This window comes from Lolium rigidum, unplaced genomic scaffold (genome assembly GCF_022539505.1).
Source record: "Lolium rigidum isolate FL_2022 unplaced genomic scaffold, APGP_CSIRO_Lrig_0.1 contig_11274_1, whole genome shotgun sequence".
Taxonomy (NCBI): Eukaryota; Viridiplantae; Streptophyta; class Magnoliopsida; order Poales; family Poaceae; genus Lolium; species Lolium rigidum.
Genome location: NW_025899806.1, coordinates 293677 through 310459, shown reverse-complemented (window position 1 = coordinate 310459; position 16783 = coordinate 293677). Strand labels below are relative to the sequence as shown.

The following is a 16783-nucleotide window of genomic DNA, read 5'->3' as shown; positions in this document are numbered from 1 at the left end:
GATGCCATCGAGAGGAGGCCAGCCTGCGTCGGCTAATCAGCAGCACATGAACTCCGATCGAAATCGCCCACGACAAATTTTGATCGAAATCTTCCATGAAGAATCCCCATCGAAATAGAGGGAGAAAGGAAGAAACAGAACGCGGGGAACAGATCGACGGGGTCGCGTCTATAAATACAGCTGGGGTTGCGTGCAGCGGGGCCATATTGAGTCGGTTTGGAGCGCGTTAACGACGTGCTCTCGTGAAACTTCTGTTCGACAAGGATTTGACTCGAGTTTGAGCTGGACTCTACAACCGTACGTACCCATCGGACCAAACGCTCGATGGAGGAAGGAAACAAACGATGGACGAAACGGATCATACCACGGAAACACTTCGTACGTACTTTATTATTAGGTATAGATATAGATGTATCGTATCACAATGATACCTTCCCTACGTCTGTGTGCTCACTACCAAAGTGTGGGTCATGTGTAGTAGTATCGATTGTAGCAAGGACATGTAAAATGTGGTGGTTTCATCATTTACTTAGAGCTTCCACGTATACATATGACACAACAAATGTAACTTTTTTCGAAAATTTGTGTGCCAACATAAAATGTCTAGATATACATGAAAAAATTTATTTCATGTTTTTTTATATTTTGAATTGTGTTTTCACGTAATGGGTTCATATGTACCTATGACCCGAAATGCATTTCCAGATATAGTTCGCAACCTTATGAACAATATTATGTTTTCAATGACTCTGGTGTGTAAGAGCATCTCCACTGGCGCGCTCCATAACGGCCATGATAGCTTTTTTTTTTGGGGGGGGGGGGGGGGTGGTTTTTGGGTTCGCACCGGTGCGCTCCAAAAGGTGCCGGCTATTTCTCGTGCCCAATAGAAGCGCCGGCAACCCCGTGCCGGCACCTTCGTAGAGGGCGAGGATCGAGCGTGCCGGCACCTCGCGACACATCAGAAAACACGCGTGGGCCCGCCTGGCAACCAGACGCACCGCTTTCCCCACCTCCTACCCACGCCACCACCGCACAACCGCCCCACCCGCAAGGTGCTCGTCGGATTGCCGCGATGGACGACGAGATGATCGTGCAGCTGCTCACAGAGGAGCAAAACGCTGAGGCTGTCCAGCGGCAACAGCAGAAGCTGATTCTGGCGAGCTAGCTCCCCGTTCACCAGCCTTTCTTCGCTGTGCCTCGGCGCGGTGGCTCAAAGCCAGGCAAGAGGAGGAACATCAACCAACATCGTCAAGCCGGCGCAATACTGCTTGACGCCGACTACCTCAACGACGACACGACTCAATTTCGGCGCCGGTTTAGGATGAACAAGGATCTGTTCATGAAGATTGTCTATGGCGTCAGGGAGTATGACGACTACTTCATGGCCAAGCAAGATTGCACATGTTTGTGGGGTTTCACCTCAATCCAGAAGTGCACTGCTGCAATGCGCTGTCTTGCATATGGAGCTCCTCTAGATACAGCCAATGACCTACGGATGGCGGAGTCGACATGTTCATAGACTCTCTACAGGTTTTGGCAAGCCATCATAGCGGTGTTTGCCAAAGACTGTTTGAGATCACCATGGGCAGATGATACAGATCGGATACTGGAAAAAATGCAGCATGGGGGTTTCCTGGGATGCTCGGAAGCATTGACTATATGCATTGGGCTGGAAGAATTGCCCTTTTTCTTGGCAGGAGATATACAAGGGGCATACTGGTGAGTACAGTGTCAATCTAGAGGCGGTCGTAGACCATGACCTCTGAATTTGGCATTCTTTTTTTGGCATGGAAGGAACAACAATGATATCAACGTGCTGCAGCGCTCTCCTGTGTTTTCCGGGCTAGCTGAGGGACAAGCTCTTGCCGTGAACTTTGAGGTAAACGGCCTCGCATACAACAAGAGGTACTATCGAGGTGATGGTATCTACCCAACGTATGCTACATTTGTGAAGACAATCCCGTCTCCAGCTTCAGAGATGAACGCTTATTTTAACATGCCAGGAAGCAACTCGCAAGGATGCCGAGCGTGCTTTTGGGGTGCTTCAGTAGCGTTTCGCCGTTGTCAGGTACCCAGCTCTCACTTGGTCTGAGTCTCAGATGTGGGAGGTGAACTCGACGGGCTCGTCCTTCACCACGCCTCTTGGCCCAGCCTCGCCGTCGTCGGTGAGGTCCACGAGCGGCTTCCCGGTGTCGCGAATGGTCATGGCGATTGCTATGTCCAAGTCGCCCCTCCAGGCGTCCTTGTCGTTCAGCGATGCCGCGAACGCCGCGTGCAGCCCTGGGCAGTCATCGGGGTCATCGCTGCTGCCGCTCGTACTCCGCCAGCAGCGCCGCCTTCCCGGCTGCTTCGTCGTCCATCTCCTCCTCCACCCTTTTCGGGATGAGGAGGGCGCCACCGCCGCGCCTTTTGTAATATCCCAGGTAATGGGGTTACAAAAATCGAGCAAACAGATGTGTGCATTGCATTCATGCATAGAAAATCCGGGGAATTTTCGCGCTTTGATTTAAAACACAAAGAGATCAAGGTTTCGCTTGTGTTGATGGGAATTGACTAAGGTCAGCGACACGAGTGCGATAAACTTTGACATGACCTTTGTTGATTTCAGAACTTGTGAGAAAGGCAAGTGAAACTTGACTCAAATATAAATGACAACTATGCAAACCATAATTGGAATTTGGGTTCCAAACAATCCTATACAATAAAATATAAAAGAAATTCAAATAAGTATTTGAATTCAAATTTGAATTCAGATTATGACTTTTCAATTATAATTCAAACAATGTTGAATTAGGAATATGACAATAATAAGAAAATAATTAGAAACTTAAGAATAGGGAAATTACATTTCATTAATTGAATACACATTTACAAAGTCATTTACAATATCCAATATTAATACAACTTACAAATATTACAAGAATAAAATACAGGAAGAAAAACTAAGCTAATCCTATCTAAATATCTTCTATTTTTCTTTTGTCTTGTACCTGCAAAACAAACAAAGAAAACATAATAGAAGTAAAGCAAAGTGGCTAGGTTAAAATAAAAAGAGAGAAATGGAAAGGCTAGATCTTTTCATGTGCCGAGCTGATCCACAAGGGGAGATGTATCTACCCAACACTTGCACCATGCAAGCAGGCAGCACACTCACAACATTGCATGGTATAGGTGTCGGCTAAGCACCACTCCAGGACACCATATAAAAGGAAATTCCTTCACCTCAACTCCTTCCCCTGTTCATTCAAGAACATCACCCTCAGATCATCAGCAGTTCTTATAGAACCACCAAAGGATCATTAGATAGATACACACACCACCATCAGGCCAACCGGCCACAAGTTTAGAAGATCAAGATCTATAATCGGGAAGAAGCGTAAGCCGCAAGGAGGAGAAGTTCATCACAAGCAGTAAGGATTATTTCAGTATTCCATAGCAGATCAAGCTACTCTCCAACAAGCAAGTTGTTAGGCAACAATTTAGCATAGCATCTGCTTTCGGTTTTGCATAGTCCGATGGGAGGGGATCAAAGAAAAGAGACACAATCATTCCATCTCACTACACCTCGTCTAGGTTTTCACCTAGGAGGATGGAGAGATGGATTTCTCTCGATCCGGCATAGAAGTGCTATGCCCAGCTTCATCACAAGAATTTTATAAAACCATACATAGTATATCCGTTCTTATCAAAAGGAAGTGCCTCGACCTTTGCATCATTGGCAAGACTCGCTAATCCAGAGATGCATTCGCTCATATCAATAAGAGCCCACAGAAAATTGGTAGGAGGGATGATTCTCGGAATAGCATAGAAGTGCTATGCTAGTTCATCATAGAATTGAGGAAACCAACATAAATAGTATCTGTTCTTAAATAAAACATTTAGCCTCAGACTTTTGCATCACTGGCAGGGACAATAGCATCACTATATCTTTAGTAGATCATCTTGATTAGGCATCAACGATCACAGCAATTAGCAACCATCCAGCTTAATCATCAATCAACAATACCTTTATCCTCAGTTACTTAGAGTTAAATGGAGCATCAAATTATTACAAGCAAGAATATATGCCTGGATGAATGAATCATCCAAACAAGGGCATAGAATCTACACAACCACAATAGAACAACCAGATCCATACATGTAAGCTTCAGAGAATTACTTAGGGCCCAAAGAAATTAACCAGGCCAACCAAGTAGTACCATAGCAGCTATATTTAGATATGCATATCAGCTCACCATTAAGTTACAAGCATTTGCAAGCAAGCATACTTATCTCTTGAATATGAAAAATATGCCTGGACGATTAAATCATCCGAACAAGGGCATATTAGAGATTCAAGTTATAAGCACAGCAACCTCTCATACAAACCACAAGTGGTTTGATGCCAAGCTAGAGCATACAATCAACATATTAGTCACCAAATTTTAAGTCCACCAATCTTGTTTCCTACTATAGGTGCTCCAAAGTTCAGTACTTGACTCAATTAAACAGTAGTAGCAGCAGTATTAAAATCATCAACATGCTTGAACTCAAAGAAGATTAAACATCAGTAAAACTGAAATTCTTTAGTTAACAATACAATATATATATGCAGTAGATAGTAGTTGCAGGTCCCATCTTAAGCATATAATGTAATTCACTAGAATCAAGCACTTGGCCGACAAATTTACAAGACATATAGCACCTCGAATAGTACTCCCCGAGCATCTGCAATAATCAGGCCATGCACACACAAGTTGCTGGCCAACAAATTCATCGATGTACAGAATACAGAGAGAGAGGGAGAGAGGGGAATAGCTCACAGTGGTGCGGGCGAATAAAGGGAGAGACCGGTGCCGAGGTTGCGTCCGTGGCACCGTCCCACCGTCGTCGAGGTCGAGGATGCGGCGGGAACAAGCAACAAGACCACCAAGCACACCGACACCGAGGTTGCGCCTATAGCGCCGTCCATCGATGTCGAGCGTCGCAGCTCACGAAGCACCACCTCACCGTCAATACACTACCACGACAAAGCAATGTCACAAGGCAGTGAGATCAATGGCGTTCGGGTTGCGCAACGCTGCCGTCCAGCGATCATCGGAGAGGAGGAGGTCAGGGTGGTGCGGGGACGACCGGAGCCAGCCGGAGTAGGGGCGTCGACGGCCGAATCGGCTGGCAGTAGCTAGGGTTCCGGAGGTGAGCATGAGCGCGAGAGGCAGGATTGACCAGATAGTTTTGGGGGAAATATAGAGCTCGGTGGAGCGCACCAAAGCCCTAACTCGCCGGAGCCGGAGAGGGCCGGGAGCGGCCGAGCACGAGGCGGCGGCTCGGTGGAGCTTTGGGGCGAGCGTGGGTGACGGCAGCGCCGCGGTGAGAGACCGTGTCTAGAGGAGAAATAGGAGGGGATGGCGATACTCTAGTCCGTGAGGAGCGGCGCCGGGTTGGCCGTCTGGCTGGCCGGAGCGGCGCCGGAGGAGCACATCTGGCGAGCCAGAGGAGGGTCACGCAGGAACGACCGAGGGCGTGCGAGTATGAGAGATGAGCGAGAGAGGGGTTGGTCGGGCCTGGGTCTTGACCCGACCTAGGGCAGGCCGACCAAGCCAGTTGGGCCTGGTCTGGTTGGACCAGTTGGGCTCAGCCCAAATGGCCATTTAGTCCCATTTTTCTTTTTATAGTCAAAATATTATAGAGTAAAATAACTTCCTAAAGTTAAAATAATAATTAATACCAAACATGTAATTTCTTGTTTCTATTTTGCACATAAAGAAAGTATTAAATATTACCTTGCATCAAAAGGTCATATAAAACAACAAACATTTCTTGATAGTTATGTTTCATTATCTGAAAATCCTAATTGATCATAACTTCAAATATTGTTTAAAACCCTAAACCCTAATAGTATCTATCATATTTTACTTAAGTTTCGTAAAAATAATATAATGTTAAATTCCTTATTAATCTTATTTGAAAGTAAGTAGTAACTTAAACTCTGTTTCCAGTTATTATGATAAGGATAGCATCACAACTTAGAAACCTAGTGCTAATAGGAATAAAAACCTTAACCCTATCATTTTATGTGGAACCCTAAAAACCCTAATCCATTCAGGAAGCCTAGGTCCACTATTTCATGTGAACCTTAATTTGCTACTAACCTAAACCCTAGGTTAGAACATGTGATCATGGTACTTTCTTTTCATTCATAGCTCCATAGTAGCAACTAAATACATACCTATGTCCACATAAAATGTAGAACCCTATCACTAGCAATGTAGTATTCCATGTATGCATACACTTACACCAAGGTGATCAAGTAGGGTTAACCAAGTGTAAACCATAGATCCTATTACCAAAACAATCATCCTTAACTATCCATGCTTAGCATCACACCATTGTGATGAACCCTAATAGCAACTATGCCAGATCCTGAGCTTTACCTAACCATATTCCACTAAACCCTACTAATGTTGGATACTTATCAACCATCCTATTTAGGAACCAACCATTCCTTACTTAGTGAATTCAAATGTAAACCCTAGGAAACCTCAACCTTAATTGTAATACTTCTTATTACTTAAGAAGTATGTTCTTCAAAAGTTATTCTTTTGAAGAAAATAAGGAATCATCATCAATTCTGCCTAATAGGACCTATAGCCAATAACCAGCTATCACCAGCAAGGTATACCAACCTTGATAACAATTATTTATAATAAATCGCTCAAGATGCTTAGGCTCAACTCAAACCCACAAGCTCTAGCTATTGATGAAACCAACATGGTTGGGATCCATCTAATACCGACTCCTAGAAACTAGTTGAAAACCATAGTAAACCCTAGAACCCACAAACCTAATTATTATACTTGTTCTTCATTAAAGAACATGTTCTTCAAAAGTTATTCTTTTGAATTATATAATAAGTAACCATCAATCATACATTATAGGACTTAAAATTGACAACTGCTTCTTTACTTATTGTACAACTACTATTCATGGGTGTGTATGATTGTTACTATGAATTTTACCACCTCGCCTATGATTCTAAAACAACACAACTCCGAATAAGAACCTTGTTTGTGAATCACTCTAAAAGTGCAACACACCCCGAACTAATCATTACCATTCACTAATCCTAAATCATCGGGTTAGGTCACGCTTAGAGCAATTGCATCTCATACTTATGCATTATTGCATCCTTGCCAATTTTAAACATCGTCCTTACTGACGATGATGTCAGTTTCAGAATTTGGAGTTATTGCGTATTGAAGACCTTGCCTCGCATAATCTTGCAGTCAAGAAAGGCAAGTTCATCACTTGCTCATGTCATTTGAGTATTTCTATCAAATTAATTGCAAAGTACTATGGTTATCACTATTGCATAAAAATCAAAACCACTACTTTCATAACTATGAATATGACTATGTGGTGGGCAATGGAACCATGGATTGTGTTGATATGGTGGAGGTTCCATTGCACGGGTTTATATCCATCTAGGATTAAACAACAAATGTCGCCAATGATTCTTGTGCCGTAATATCCGTGTTAACCATAAGATCCGGAGTGGGACTGGAGTAGTCAAAAGTGTTTCCACCTCTCGTTCATCAACGGATGCGCTTTACCGTAGTACACTTGTAATCCAAGGGGGCAAGATGGTGAGGCTGGGGAGTCCTAAGTCCCCACGGCATAGTCCGTAGTACACTTGTCGCCCGAAGGAGCAAGATGGTGAGGCCGGGGAGTCCTAAGTCCCCACTGGTATTGCGGTCTAGGATGGGTTGCAGCTCACCGGCGTAGGAGTGTATGGTAGAGCCCAAGACCGTTGTCGTGGTCGGGGTCCACCTTGAAATCTACAGGAATAATGGGACCGACGTGGACCCAGGGTCGGCGCATGCAACAACGGGTGGGTGTTCGAGGTAGCGGAGGAACATGATTGGCTAGACCATATACCGGGCCTCACACCAAAGGAAGTGTGGACGAGCACGCGGCTCGGTTGGCACCAAGGTTAAGATCTCTTATGGGTAAAGCAACACACCTCTCGCAGAGTGTAAAGAACCGTGACTCGTCACTCCTCGTTCCGGGATATGGAATCGCGAACGCCGCCGAAAGGAACTCCATGAAGTTCTAGTAAACCGGTGAAGGCCGACTGGACATAGTTCTTCCGAATAAAAGCAACCTTTTGAAGAAATGATTATGAAAACTTGCATTGGTATTAGACTTTCGGTCTAATGCCGTAGCTAGTGCATTAAACACCTCTTTCCTATAATGAACTTGTTGAGTACGCTCGTACTCATCCCACTCTTAAATCCCCGCTTAGATATGGAGGCCATGAAGGAGGATCTCCAAGTACAACTCGAAGACCGAGGAGTCAACAACTACTTCAAGGAACAGTAAACCTGCCGGAAGAGTCATATACCACATCCACCATGGAGAAAACCTAGATTAAGCAGTAGAAGGGAACTAGATTCCTAAACCTAGCTCCTAATTAGCTAGAATCTATTCATAGCCTCAGTAGCTAGTTAAATACTCTACAAATAGAGTTCGTGTTAGGATTAGACTACGAGTCGTTCTTCTGGAGTTATCTGCAGTTTTACCTCATTGTAAAGTAGGAGGCTGTGCTGATCTTATGTAACGAGTCGATGTTGTAATTCTATAGACATGCCTTGGACCCGCATATGTTTCTGTTGTACCACTCGAGCGATATAATACCCGTGGAACTCGTGTTTCGTTGGTGTTATATCGGACTTGCATACTACACCATGCAAATGGTATGCCGGGTCACCACAGCTTGGTATCGAAGCAAATGCTTTGACCTTAGGATTAAAACCCTTTAAAGGAGACCTATAGGATTGGTAGTGTCTATAGGAAATTATCCCAGGTAAACCAAATACTTCTTATGACTTGAGATGGATATTCACTTGAGAATAATCCTGACACACTTAAGTCTATGTTTCTTCCTTAAGTTAGTTAGCTAAACATAGAGCACACCATTAAGTCCCTAAAACAATATATGAGTAGATCACAGTTGGTATACAATACATGGTAGTCCAAAGAGAGGATACAACCATAAGGAAGCTATCCTATTGGAAGATGTGTACCAACACAAGTCATGATTAAGTAAGAATTATTCAGACATGTAATCGGAGTAAATCAAGTGATGAAGATAATTAAGAAATCCTAATAGAAGATGTAGACCAAGTTAAGTAATGGGTAATTAAAATTATCTAGACATGTGAAACAATTGATAGTAAGTGATAACTCTGAGTTATATGAGGTAGTATAGACCATGATGAGTCAATCATGGGAGGTAAGGAGGAGAGATAGGAATAAAACATGTCTACTTACAGAGTAGAGGTAGTAATCATATAAGATTCACCTGAGAATCACTATGTGATGGATTAGAACATCATAATTATTTAGGAGAAGTACAACAAGAAGTCAGGTGTTCACCAATAGTGCAAGAGTTGTGTTCCAAAACCATGGGAAGTGTGCCAAGCACATCATGACCATAGGTTTATGGTAGAAACACTTGAAAGGATAGGAGATATATTCCAATAGCTATGTGTTTAGAGTAGCTAGGTTAGAACCAAAATACATCATGTGAGGTAGTCCTCAACAAAATAGAAGTTAAGTAGTACTTCCAAAGAAAAAATAGGTTAACCACAACTATCTTAGACCACTTTGTTTCAAGTTTATCTCATTGCAAATGTGCAATTAAGGTAAAGGTTGAGACAAATAGTAGAATTCCCTATATTCATGCTAAGTATCACGATATAAACCTATATTATGTGGTGTTCTATACTACACATCGAGCCCGATGTTTAGAGATGTCTTACTCAACAATCATATTCAGGCTTATGATGATGTGTATTATAAACACAAAGCTGAATCTTCTTGGATTTTATTGAATTTTCATTGTTTGACTAGATCCATACATGAAGTTTGACTTTGATATGCAAATGCATGTTGCAATATCAAGATCTTACTTGATGCTATAGATCTAGAGGGTGATGGTAAACGTGTGAGGAAGTGACGAACTCTGAAGATCTTAAAGACAAGATGAAGGTTCATCAGAGAAAGGAAGTAAAGTTGTGGGAAGTAACCACAATACTCTGAAGGAAGTACAATCAGAAACTTATGCTTTACCTCAATAGAGGAGTACTTTAGTACGAAAGAAGCATGAAGGTGAGAAATATAATGATTATGGTGAAGCTGAAGCAGATCCATAGTAATATAGAAGAGGGAATGCATGGGAAATCACTTAAGATACTATATTCATAGTGTCAGCTAGTGGATTTCATGCAAAATAAACCCTGAATGAAGGAAGCTGATTTATGAACCCATAGCAGATATAAGAAGACCATAATTGATATCAGAAGACCACAATTGGTATAGGATCAATACTGCGAGATAAAGCAGAAGATGTCTCGTCCAGTTGATCAGAACCTATAATAGAATCCATTTTTAGATATCAAATAGCCACAGTTGGTATAATAACCATAGCTGGTATCAGTTGGTATTACAAATAGTCCACGATTTAATTAGTTGTAACAAAAGTTTGTGAACAAATAAAAATCTTGTCAGCCAAAGAGCTAGATCTATAAACATTTAGTCAAAGGATTCACATTGGATGTCCACAATTGAGTGGATACAACCCAAAGTTCTTCGCAAAACCCTCGAGGAATATAAATTATAAACAAGACCTATACCAATATTCTAATCATAAGTCCAATAGTTGGAAAAAAAGGAGTTGAAGACCTTAAGCAAACTCTAAGGGGTAGAGTAAAGATTGAGTTGGATGTACAGTAACTCAATACTTTAAGCTATATTGAAGCAGAAGGTCTAAACTGAGAGGAAGTTCGATCTTATTTTCATAAGATTGTTGAACACTACTTTCAGAAGTATATCAGACCAGAAGCCGAGGTTTATACCTCGAGGAAGTAATAAGTGGACTATAACTTGAGAAAGTGAGTAATATTTACTCGGGAGTACGATAGCTCAAGTCAGCTAAGGTTAATGAAGTTGGATGAAGGAAATACCGGAGACCAAATATAGCTCAAGAAGGTCAAAGACTGAAGGAGTTTAACAATACCAAAATCAGAGACTAATAGAAGGATTCCTTTCATGGAAACTAAATAGCCCAAAATAGTTATAGGTATCAACTATAAACCATGATTGGATGGACTAAATGAGTCTAATCCATTCTTAGGAATAAACCATCACGACCATTTCCATGGTAAGTACCTTACAAAGTCCCAATATTGAAGTTTTGGTGGTAAGGGAAAAACAAAGACCTATTTTATCAAATAGGAGAATGTTATTCCATTAGTCCTCAATAAAGACTGCCAGGACAAGAAGAAGTCCCAATCATTGAATCTTCAATGAGATAGGAAACAAGATTATAATAGTTGGAAGAAATCAATGAATCAAAGTAAGAGCCATGGTTCAGAGACAAGTATTATTAGATTCCAGAGAAAAATCATAGAACTGGAGTAAGAACTAATGTTCGGAGACAAACCCTAATGGATTCCAGGAAGAATCTGGACAAGGGATATATTCAATTATATCAAGTGAGATCAATATGGAGTTCGAGAAAAGTCGTAGTCTGCACAAGTCAGAACCACACTTCGGAAACGTGAGAGAGTTCAAACTTCGAGGACGAAGTTTAGTTTAAGGGGTAGAGACTCGTAATATCCTGGTAATGGGGTTACAAAAATCGAGCAAACAGATGTGTGCATTGCATTCATGCATAGAAAATCCGGGGAATTTTCGCGCTTTGATTTAAAACACAAAGAGATCAAGGTTTCGCTTGTGTTGATGGGAATTGACTAAGGTCAGCGACACGAGTGCGATAAACTTTGACATGACCTTTGTTGATTTCAGAACTTGTGAGAAAGGCAAGTGAAACTTGACTCAAATATAAATGACAACTATGCAAACCATAATTGGAATTTGGGTTCCAAACAATCCTATACAATAAAATATAAAAGAAATTCAAATAAGTATTTGAATTCAAATTTGAATTCAGATTATGACTTTTCAATTATAATTCAAACAATGTTGAATTAGGAATATGACAATAATAAGAAAATAATTAGAAACTTAAGAATAGGGAAATTACATTTCATTAATTGAATACACATTTACAAAGTCATTTACAATATCCAATATTAATACAACTTACAAATATTACAAGAATAAAATACAGGAAGAAAAACTAAGCTAATCCTATCTAAATATCTTCTATTTTTCTTTTGTCTTGTACCTGCAAAACAAACAAAGAAAACATAATAGAAGTAAAGCAAAGTGGCTAGGTTAAAATAAAAAGAGAGAAATGGAAAGGCTAGATCTTTTCATGTGCCGAGCTGATCCACAAGGGGAGATGTATCTACCCAACACTTGCACCATGCAAGCAGGCAGCACACTCACAACATTGCATGGTATAGGTGTCGGCTAAGCACCACTCCAGGACACCATATAAAAGGAAATTCCTTCCAGCACATAGTTGCTTAGCTCATCACAAAATCAATACCTCAACTCCTTCCCCTGTTCATTCAAGAACATCACCCTCAGATCATCAGCAGTTCTTATAGAACCACCAAAGGATCATTAGATAGATACACACACGACCATCAGGCCAACCGGCCACAAGTTTAGAAGATCAAGATCTATAATCGGGAAGAAGCAGAAGCTGCAAGGAGGAGAAGTTCATCACAAGAAGAAGGATTATTTCAGATTCCATAGCAGATCAAGCTACTCTCCAACAGCAGGTTGTTAGGCAACAATTTAGCATCTGTTTTCGGTTTTGCATAGTCCGATGGGAGGGGATCAAAGAAAAGAGACACAATCATTCCATCTCACTACACCTCGTCTAGGTTTTCACCTAGGAGGATGGAGAGATGGATTTCTCTCAGATCTGGCATAGAAGTGCTATGCCCAGTTCATCACAGAGAATTTTATAAAACCATACATAGTATATCTGTTCTTATCAAAAGGAAGTGCCTCAGACTTTGCATCATTGGCAAGACTGCTAATCCAGCATGCATTCGTTCATATCAATAAGAGCCCACAGGAAAATTGGTAGGAGGGATGATTCTCAGAATAGCATAGAAGTGCTATGCTAGTTCATCATAGAATTGAGGAAACCAACATAAATAGTATCTGTTCTTAAATAAAACATTTAGCCTCAGACTTTTGCATCACTGGCAGGGACAATAGCATCACTATATCTTTAGTAGATCATCTTGATTAGGCATCAATGATCACAACGAATTAGCAACCATCCAGATAATCATCAATCAACAATACCTTTATCCTGTTACTTAGAGTTAAATGGAGCATCAAATTATTACAGCAAGAATATATGCCTGGATGAATGAATCATCCAAACAGGGGCATAGAATCTACACAGCCACAATAGAACAACCAGATCCATACATGTAAGCTTCAGAGAATTACTTAGGGCCCAGCAAATTAACCAGGCCAACCAAGTAGTACCATAGCAGCTATATTTAGATATGCATATCAGCTCACCATTAAGTTACAAGCATTTGCAAGCAAGCATACTTATCTCTTGAATATGAAAAATATGCCTGGACGATTAAATCATCCGAACAAGGGCATATTAGAGATTCAAGTTATAAGCACAACAACCTCTCATACAAACCACAAGTGGTTTGATGCCAAGCTAGAGCATACAATCAACATATTAGTCACCAAATTTTAAGTCCACCAATCTTGTTTCCTACTATAGGTGCTCCAAAGTTCAAGTACTTGACTCAATTAAACAAAGTAGTAGCAAGCAGTATTAAAATCATCAACATGCTTGAACTCAAAGAAGATTAAACATCAGTAAAACTGAAATTCTTTAGTTAACAATACAATATATATATGCAGTAGATAGTAGTTGCAGGTCCCATCTTAAGCATATAATGTAATTCACTAGAATCAGCACTTGGCTGACAAATTTACAAGACATATAGCACCTGAATAGTACTCCCCGAGCATCTGCAATAATCAGGCCATGCACACACAAGTTGCTGGCCAACAAATTCATCGATGTACAGAATACAGAGAGAGAGGGAGAGAGGGGAATAGCTCACAGTGGTGCGGGCGAATAAAGGAAGAGACCGGTGCCGGGGTTGCGTCCAGGGCACCGTCCCGCCGTCGTCGAGGTCGAGGATGCGGCGGGAACAGCAACAGCACCACCAGTACACCGACACCGAGGTTGCGCCTATAGCGCCGTCCATCGATGTCGAGCGTCGCAGCTCACAGAAGCACCACCTCACCGTCAATACACTACCACGACAGCAATGTCACAAGGCAGGAGATCAATGGCGTTCGGGTTGCAGCAACGCTGCCGTCCAGCGATCATCGGAGAGGAGGAGGTCAGGGTGGTGCGGGGACGACCGGAGCCAGCCGGAGTAGGGGCGTCAACGGCCGAATCGGCTGGCAGTAGCTAGGGTTCCGGAGGTGAGCATGAGCGCGAGAGGCAGGATTGACCAGATAGTTTTGGGGGGAAATATAGAGCTCGGTGGGGCAGACCAAAGCCCTAACTCGCCGGAGCCGGAGAGGGCCGGGAGCGGCCGAGCACAGGCGGCGGCTCGGTGGAGCTTTGGGGGCGAGCGTGGGTGACGGCGGCGTCGCGGTGAGAGACTGTGTCTAGAGGAGAAATAGGAGGGGATGGCGATACCTAGTCTGTGAGGAGCGGCGCCGGGGTTGGCCGTCGGCTGGCCGGAGCGGCGCCGGAGGAGCACATCTGGCGAGCCAGAGGAGGGTCACGCAGGAACGACCGAGGGCGTGCGAGGATGAGAGATGAGCGAGAGAGGGGTTGGTCGGGCCTGGGTCTTGACCCGACCTAGGGCAGGCCGACCAAGCCAGTTGGGCCTGGTCTGGTTGGACCAGTTGGGCTCAGCCCAAATGGCCATTTAGTCCCATTTTTCTTTTTATAGTCAAAATATTATAGAGTAAAATAACTTCCTAAAGTTAAAATAATAATTAATACCAAACATGTAATTTCTTGTTTCTATTTTGCACATAAAGAAAGTATTAAATATTACCTTGCATCAAAAGGTCATATAAAACAACAAACATTTCTTGATAGTTATGTTTCATTATCTGAAAATCCTAATTGATCATAACTTCAAATATTGTTTAAAACCCTAAACCCTAATAGTATCTATCATATTTTACTTAAGTTTCGTAAAAATAATATAATGTTAAATTCCTTATTAATCTTATTTCAAAGTAAGTAGTAACTTAAACTCTGTTTCCAGTTATTATGATAAGGACGGATAGCATCACAATTTAGAAACCTAGTGCTAATAGGAATAAAAACCTTAACCCTATCATTTTATGTGGAACCCTAAAAACCCTAATCCATTCAGGAAGCCTAGGTCCACTATTTCATGTGAACCTTAATTTGCTACTAACCTAAACCCTAGGTCAGAACATGTGATCATGGTACTTTCTTTTCATTCATAGCTCCATAGTAGCAACTAAATACATACCTATGTCCACATAAAATGTAGAACCCTATCACTAGCAATGTAGTATTCCATGTATGCATACACTTACACCAAGGTGATCAAGTAGGGTTAACCAAGTGTAAACCATAGATCCTATTACCAAAACAATCATCCTTAACTATCCATGCTTAGCATCACACCATTGTGATGAACCCTAATAGCAACTATGCCGGATCCTCGAGCTTTACCTAACCATATTCCACTAAACCCTACTAATGTTGGATACTTATCAACCATCCTATTTAGGAACCAACCATTCCTTACTTAGTGAATTCAAATGTAAACCCTAGGAAACCTCAACCTTAATTGTAATACTTCTTATTACTTAAGAAGTATGTTCTTCAAAAGTTATTCTTTTGAAGAAAATAAGGAATCATCATCAATTCTGCCTAATAGGACCTATAGCCAATAACCAGCTATCACCAGCAAGGTATACCAACCTTGATAACAATTATTTATAATAAATCGCTCAAGATGCTTAGGCTCAACTCAAACCCACAAGCTCTAGCTATTGATGAAACCAACATGGTTGGGATCCATCTAATACTGACCCTAGAAACTAGTTGAAAACCATAGTAAACCCTAGAACCCACAAACCTAATTATTATACTTGTTCTTCATTAAAGAACATGTTCTTCAAAAGTTATTCTTTTGAATTATATAATAAGTAACCATCAATCATACATTATAGGACTTAAAATTGACAACTGCTCTTTACTTATTGTACAACTACTATTCATGGGTGTGTATGATTGTTACTATGAATTTTACCACCTGCCTATGATTCTAAAACAACACAACTCTGAATAAGAACCTTGTTTGTGAATCACTCTAAAAGTGCAACACACCCTGAACTAATCATTACCATTCACTAATCCTAAATCATCGGGGTTAGGTCACGCTTAGAGCAATTGCATCTCATACTTATGCATTATTGCATCCTTGCCAATCTTTTAAACATCGTCCTTACCGTACGATGATGTCAGTTTCAGAATTTGGAGTTATTGCGTATCGAAGACCTTGCCTCGCATAATCTTGCAGTCAAGAAAGGCAAGTTCATCACTTGCTCATGTCATTTGAGTATTTCTATCAAATTAATTGCAAAGTACTATGGTTATCACTATTGCATAAAAATCAAAACCACTACTTTCATAACTATGAATATGACTATGTGGTGGGCAATGGAACCATGGATTGTGTTGATATGGTGGAGGTTCCATTGCACGGGTTTATATCCATCTAGGATTAAACAACAAATGTCGCCAGTGATTCTTGTGCCGTAATATCCG

The 16783-nt window shown here is 41.5% G+C and overlaps 1 long non-coding RNA gene across 1 annotated transcript; it reads right to left on the bottom strand.

Moving 5' to 3' along the window:
* Window positions 1–12076: 12076 nt before the first annotated feature.
* Window positions 12077–14603, bottom strand: LOC124680280. The gene is made up of 2 exons (XR_006995468.1): window positions 14070–14603; window positions 12077–12232 (listed from the first exon to the last, which is right to left on the bottom strand). It is a non-coding gene; the product is annotated as an uncharacterized LOC124680280 (long non-coding RNA).
* Between the last annotated feature and the right edge of the window lie 2180 nt (window positions 14604–16783).